The sequence below is a fragment of the Ostrea edulis genome, chromosome 6, assembly GCF_947568905.1.
Source record: "Ostrea edulis chromosome 6, xbOstEdul1.1, whole genome shotgun sequence".
Lineage (NCBI taxonomy): Eukaryota > Metazoa > Mollusca > Bivalvia > Ostreida > Ostreidae > Ostrea > Ostrea edulis.
In genome coordinates, this window is record NC_079169.1 from 77,823,837 (window position 1) to 77,831,343 (window position 7,507).

At 35.7% G+C, this 7,507-nt stretch overlaps 1 protein-coding gene across 1 annotated transcript in view; it reads right to left on the minus strand.

Moving 5' to 3' along the window:
- The window catches only part of LOC125646961 (MFS-type transporter SLC18B1-like), a 30,666-nt gene extending 29,028 nt beyond the window's left edge, over nucleotides 1–1,638 (minus strand). Inside the window, exon 1 of the mRNA XM_048873627.2 lies at nucleotides 1,466–1,638. The gene's annotated coding sequence lies outside the window, so the exon portion shown is untranslated. The remainder of the gene's footprint in view (nucleotides 1–1,465) is intronic.
- Nucleotides 1,639–7,507: the final 5,869 nt, after the last annotated feature.

The following is a 7,507-nucleotide window of genomic DNA, read 5'->3' on the forward strand; positions in this document are numbered from 1 at the left end:
TATGCACAAACCCACAGCACAAATACTCAGCAGTACCAAACTTTCATTACTCCAGTACCTGACCATATAAGCAAGTCATTGTTTCACTTTTTCATTGTATACATGTACTTCATTGGAAAATACTGTTTTGAAAAAAAATATTGCAATGTTATTTTTAGCTCATTTTTTGGGGTTATAATATCATAAAATGCAGAATTGTATGTAATTCACATAAATTCATCTGTAGGCATTGTGGTGATATCACGCAGCAAATGCAACATTGAAATTTTATGGCACAATTTTTTAAATGATGAAATTGCAGTATTTTGAGGTTAGAAATTTTACCTTGATGATTTCAATTGAATTATTCTCAATATCCAAAGTATCATAATTTGCTTTCTAGCATGTTAGGAAAAGAAAATTTGAACAAGTTTGCAAAAGTTTGGGTGGGGATAAAGTATTGAAATTGGACCATATTGACCTCACAAACGGTTTTTATAAAATTTGGTTTTTCAATATAAAATACATGTATATAGACAAGTGGAAAAAACTGAAATGATGACTCATGCACTTACAATGTACGACCATATACATGTACCATAGAACAGACTACTGCAGACACAGCTTCTTTCTGTGTACAGTTGTGTTTTGGAACTATACCTACCAAATCAGTCATTAATGCAACTTCTCTGGAACAATTGATTCCAGACTCTGGTTTATGACTAATATTTTTTTTATATCTCATATTTTTTTTATATCTCAGATTAGATAAATAATAGTTTATCCTTTTAGACATTCAATGGACATTCCATACTTCTTTCTTAATTTTGTACACTGTAGATATATTAGCCAGTAATTCATGCAAACCATATGTTTATATATGTGTGATGTAGACACAGGTATTTCGATGCATAAAAATGGAAAGAAAAAAAAAATAGAATAAAAATAAAACAATCGTTGCATCTTGTGTAATTTGCATTTTTCATACATGCTTTCCCACTGGATTTTTTAGAAATAGCAAATCAAATTATTAAAATATTGAAATAAAAATGTTAATATAAAATTGTATAAGTTATAATTAATATGCTTAATCACCTTCAAGATAAATATATCCCTGCTTGCTAATTGTCTTGTCAGAATTAATATGAGTTGACTGATTATAGGGATTGAAATTTCCAAATATGTCAGTGCATTTGTTGACAAATAGAGGGGGGGGGGGGGGGACACGGTAAAAAAATTTATATAATTCTGAAAGGAAAATTTTAAGGAACACAAAAACAAAAAACGTACATTTTATATCAATTAATTTTGCACAATTTAAGCAGTGATAAACTCAAAACAGAAGGTTGGTAGATAATGAAATAATATTGAAAAGGTTCAAAAGTAAAAAATACGATATTATATAATATTTATGATTCTACGCCACTTGTCAGCTTGTACCTTATACAAAAGGGTCAAAATCTGGATCGTTATCGTACAATATTACCTTGCACTCAGAAATATATTCCAGTTAAGCTAAAAATTGTCACGTCTGCATTGTTCATTTGCGTCGTCAAAGATAAAAAATACAGGAGCTGTCAAGTTCAACTACTGTGCAATCACTGCTAAAACTAGTAAAAGTGAAAGCAGTCGATCAACCATTGTCCTGTCATGTGACTCGAAATGGCCTTGATGTCATGTGACCTATCTGAAATACACACGCGCGGAAATTCAAAGTCATATTATACAGCTTCTCCATCATCAACTTCCCATATTTATGTAACAATATTCCATTATCACCTGCATATGGTGTTTATATCTCTCAACTGATTCGATATGCAAGAGCTTGTTCTGCGTATAGTAAGTTTTTAAATCGAGGCAAGCTACTGACAAACAAGTTGATGGTACAGGGGTTTCAACAGTCTCGATTGAAGTCAGCATTTCGCAAATTCTATGGTCGTTATAACGATCTAGTTCGTCAATACAACCTATCATTGGGTCAAATGCTGTCTGACGTGTTTCAGACCGATTGTTAGGCCGTTCTTGGCACACTGATTTTGACTACGGATAACTCCGTTTACCTGACCTGGATATAGGGCTCACGGCGGGTGTGACCGGTCGACAGGGGATGCTTCCTCCTCCTAGGCACCTGATCCCACCCCTGGTGTGTCCAGGGGTCCGTGTTTTCCGAACTATCTATTTTGTATTGCTTATAATCTTGAGTTGTGAGATTGGTTGCTGTTCGTTGTCTATGGAACGCCAAATTCACAAAAATGAGCTAAACATAGTTTCACAGTTGATAAACTAGGTTTATCGACTGTTTCACGTTTGTAAACCATAGTTAACAGATAATCTATGTTTCACAAGCGTAAACTATAATTAACAATGAAAACAATCATTAGCGATCAGGCGCGTAGCTGCCTATACGCAACTACGCAACTGCGTACACATTATTTGCTAAAAAGAAAAAAAAAAGAGAAATTATTTTTACATTTTTATGTCATTGCCGTAAGTGTAACTTTGCGCTATGTATTTCCCATTTATGATTTAAAACTCCAATCATCATGTCTATTCAATCCAATTTTAAAAAAGCTTCTTGAATTTCAAATCTCTAAAAAGCCGAATTTAATGTTAAAGTCATAATTAATCAATAAAACGATGCTTCTTGTACTTACTAATATCGATTTTATGAGTTCTTTAATAACATAAACAGCCTCATGAAAACATTTTAACAAACAGTCGAGCTGTTTTGAGTCACGTGACTCGTTCGCTCAAATGACAGCGAAAATTCGGTTGACTACAATTGTGTGCTTATGTTATCGAATTTCGGAGTGATATTTTCTTTTAATCGATATTAGTTAGTACAAAAAGCATCGTTTTATTGATTAATTATGACTTTAACATTAAATTCGGCTCGCAACTATTTAAAAATCGGCCCGAGAATGCCGCCTCCAGGTGCAGACGGCGAATTTCCAGTTTACGTGATGGTTCTGACGTTTTCCTGGCACGGTAAATATCAAAATCATAAAAAAGCCAGGAAAACGTCAGATATTTCGGACTAGTACTTTGAGTGTATTTTATCATACCAGAATTATTACAGGTCTGTGTTGTACACGTATCCATAATTCCCTTATTAATACCTGGTCAAGCAAATGTCGAATCGATTTTAATGTACACCATTTATGTACATTAATTAGACGGATTTGGAATACCCTTTGTTATTAGCAATATATACCATGTGTGTCTATACTCATACACCTGTCGGCAACAACTAAAAAATAAATCAACGCAGTTCGTAAAGCAAGTGTCAATTTAACATTTGGTGATTTGGTAATATATCAAGCTTCCTAAAACAAATCTGTGATTCTTTTTCTGTCTTGTTTGAATTCGTTTGTTTCGAAAATTGACTGCCAAAAAACCCGTTGTATACTAAAAAAAAATTGGTGATTGTAATCAATAAAACCCAGGAGCTTCCGGGGGCTTCGCCCCCTGGGCCCCCACCAGGGCTTCGCCCTGGACCCACTGGGGGCCTCAAGGCGGCCCCCGGACCTCCTGCCTTACTTTGCGTACACTTCATTTTCTGTCTGGCTACGCGCCTGGCGATTGCAAAACATAGTTTATCTGTTAAATACGGTTTCACGATTGTAAACTACGGTTTACAAGTCTAAACTATTATTAACGAATGTAAATGATAGTTTACGGTTTGTAAGATATAGTTTATAGTCATTTTTAAATGCGCCGAATTCACAAAAAAGTGATTAACACAGTTTTGTTTATTATAGTTTATGAGTAAAAATGGCAGTTGGCTACAGTTTACGATCAAAAACTATAATTAACGAATGTTAAACATAGTTTATCTGATAAATATAGTATCACAATTTGTGAAACTAGAATTAACAATTGTGAACTATAGTTAACAAATGTAAATTATAGTTTACAAATGTGAATCTGTATTTATCAGCAAAATATATTGTTAATGTTTATTTAAAGACAGATAAACTTGGATTAGCATTTGTAAACTATAGTTTACAACCGTTAAATATAGTTTTACGGATGAAACCTATAGTTAACGAATCGTTAACTATAGTTTACGGTCCGTAAACTATAGTTTACAGTCGATAAACCTAGTTTATCAACTGTGAAACTATGTTTAGCTCATTTTAAATTTTGTGAATTTGGCGTGCCATAGTTGTCTTCGCCTTTCATGATTACGTTAGGCGTGTTGCGCACATTTATTAACAATGCGCGTCTAAAAGTATAGAACACGTTTCTTAGCCATGACCTCTAGCTAGTACATATTCGATCATGTAACAGTGATAATTACTAAAATAAATTTCGTTTCTTAAATCTTTTGGGGCAAGGGCGTCAGTGGCGGATCTGGGAATTGCGGTTATGGTGGGCGCCACTTTATGAGGCAGGGGGTCTGGTGGCCGCCTTGAAGGCCCTCAGTGGGTCCGGAAGCTCCGGGATTTTACCGATTTTATAGGGCTTGAAATATGTCTCCTATTTAGTCATTTGTACTATTTTCTATCATTTCTAATGAGGTGAAATTAATAAAATGACACAAATTTTAAGGGTTTTTGGAACAAAATTAAGTTCTACCTAAAAAGGAATGCAAGAAATCAATAGATTTTGTCATTTATTTCTCCGGGAGTGGAAGAAATTATTGCTTCTTTTATCGTTTAGTACATTTTTCTAAACAAGATACCCCGATTTACCTCAAGTTAAATTTGAAAATTTTAAGGGGGGGCTTCGGAAATTTAAAATTAACAAGTTGAGTAATATACACTTAGTAATCCCTTCATTTTTTTTTAAATTGAACTGCAGGAACATGTATGGCAAAGGTCAATCTAATTAGAATTAGATTTGTAAATCCCACAGGCACCTGGAGTTTGGAGACTACTCCCCTCCCCCTTTTAAAAAAAAATTGGCGATAATTTTTCTGTGGATTCCCTGTCTGTCCCATCCCAATACCGATTTCTGTAATAATTTCACGCTTTTTGTAAGCTTAGTTTCTACCAGTTTACTAAAATGCATGCATGCACAAGGTAAGAAACAAAATTATTTGTAAACAAACAGGCCCGTATCCCCATTGGGGCATATTTCAAAGTAATTGCAGCGTTATATATACCTAAGTAAATTTGGAGAGCGGCAAGTCAGGAAGATGTCGCCCCAAAATCATGAATGGTATACCTTTTTCAAAACACAAGGCCCAATTCTGGTGGAGGCCAAGACAAGAAGCATTAAAAAAAATTCTATCTTCTCAGCGTTGCTTCGACAATAAGGATGTTGATTGCGTTACCTTTTTTCAAAGTAGAATTTGGAATAGATCGCTGAATATGATTTACAACTAATGGATGTCCCACGAACTGAATCTAACATCTTCATAAGACGAACGACTCGCAGTTATTAACATAACTGTTGAAATACATGTATTGTTGAAATGAAAGGTTTTTTCTTCCCTTATATAAGTTGTATGTTCTGAGTGACCTTGACCTTTCCAAATTGACTTTGATTGACCTTTGTCTGACAATCATTTGCCTGTTATTTATTAGTGCTTTATATGATCAATACCTGCTCAAAATTATTGAAATAAGGAACTTTCTCCTGATATAAGATGTACTGATGTTCTGAATTATCTAATTGACCTCTCCCAAAATGACCTTGGTCCAAAAGTCCCTCTCTGGACTTTCTTCGACAAGTTATGATCAAGATTAATGGATGACGTTAGGTACATCATGTTGCTGGGAAAAGCCTGAGAACGTGCGATTGATCATGATCATGATCATACAGTCGTGGGGGCAGTTGATGAATCACTACCTATAGTGTGACGGCTCTACATGAGGGAAAAATATCAAATGGGGCGGTGAAATCTGGGTACGAGTAATTTCGAGGATTTACAATATAATGTCTTTCGATTGAAGAAATGTGTATATTATAGATGATATACAGTGGTATACTTTATATGTATGTTTAAACGTTACATTACTTATTACTCTTGAAAGGGAAGATGATGATTGTTGCAATGCGACACTCATTATGACCGACAACGGATTTTTATAATGTACAGGCATATAATATTTCCTATAAATCAAGTTTGATTTATGGGGGGGGGGGTGTCTTTGAGATATTTTAATTATGTAATTATTGGAAATCAAACACTATAACAATTTACAATATTGACTCCGACGCTTTGTACTTATAAGTCTTCATTAGATTTGCGGTGGAGGAAGTGGGTGGGGGCTATTCGCATTGGATATGTATTTATTGGACTAACAGTTGAAGAAGATGGGTGGTTCACGTTGTTTTGATGGGGAGAAACTGGAAAGTATGGAAAGTAAATTCATTTTCAATAATTGGTTTATTGTAATCATATATATATACCTATATATATATATATATATATATGTGTGTGTGTGTGTGTGTGTATGTGTGTGTGTGTGTGTGTGTGTGTGTGACCTATAGTTGTAGGTTTAACGGATATATGCCTGAATAAAAATGTACAGACGATTTTTGTGATAAAACTGAACTTATACCTAGATTTTTATGATAAAATTGAGAAAGTCTTCGTAAAATTGACCGTGACAAAGTTTTTTTTCCCCAGGCGAACTCGTACCCAGATTTTTATGGTAGAAAGGACAAAGTTTCTGGATACGATTTCTCTAGGTTACGAGTTCGGAAGCCGAAAATATAGGGGGAAATTCTATATTGGGGCGGCTTTTATGGACTTTAAAGATAATTATACCCCCCGCAACAAGTTGTGGGGGGGGGGGGGGGTATACTGGAATCGGTTGTCCGTCTGTCTGTCCGTCCGTCTGTAGACGCAATGGTTTCCGGGCTCTAAACCATTATCCTTTCCACCTACCGTCACCATATCATATATATGGACTACCCATGGGATGAAGATGTTCCCTATCGATTTTGGGGTCAAAGGTCAAGCGCACTGGGCATCGAAGTAGCAATATGGTTTCCGGGCTCTAAAGCATTATCCTTTCCACCTACAGTCACCATATCATACATATGGACTACCCATGGGATGAAGATGTTCCCTATCGATTTTGGGGTCAAAAGGTCAAAGGTCAAGCGCACTGGACATTGAAGTAGCAATATGGTTTCCGGGCTCTAAAGCGTTATCCTTTCCACCTACCGTCACCATATCATATATATGGACTACCCATGGGATGAAGATGTTCCCTATCGATTTTGGGGTCAAAAGGTCAAAGGTTACGCGCACTGGACATCGAAGTAGCAATATGGTTCGGTTTGTCATGCCATTTGTTTTTTACACTCAGAAAAGAGGTAGTTTATACCTATTACCAACATCCTTTGGGAGATTGGGGTAAGGGGGGGGGGTATTCTTAGTGAGCATTGCTCACAGTACCTCTTGTTTTAATTGTATCACATATGGAGGGGGGGGGGGGGATTACGTTATGTGAATGCAATATGCATTTTAATATATGAAGAGTGTGAAGCAAACGCTTGTGGGTAACACAACACCCCCATAAAATGTCCTTAATCCGACACTGACATATGTGTATCTGAAAGAGTC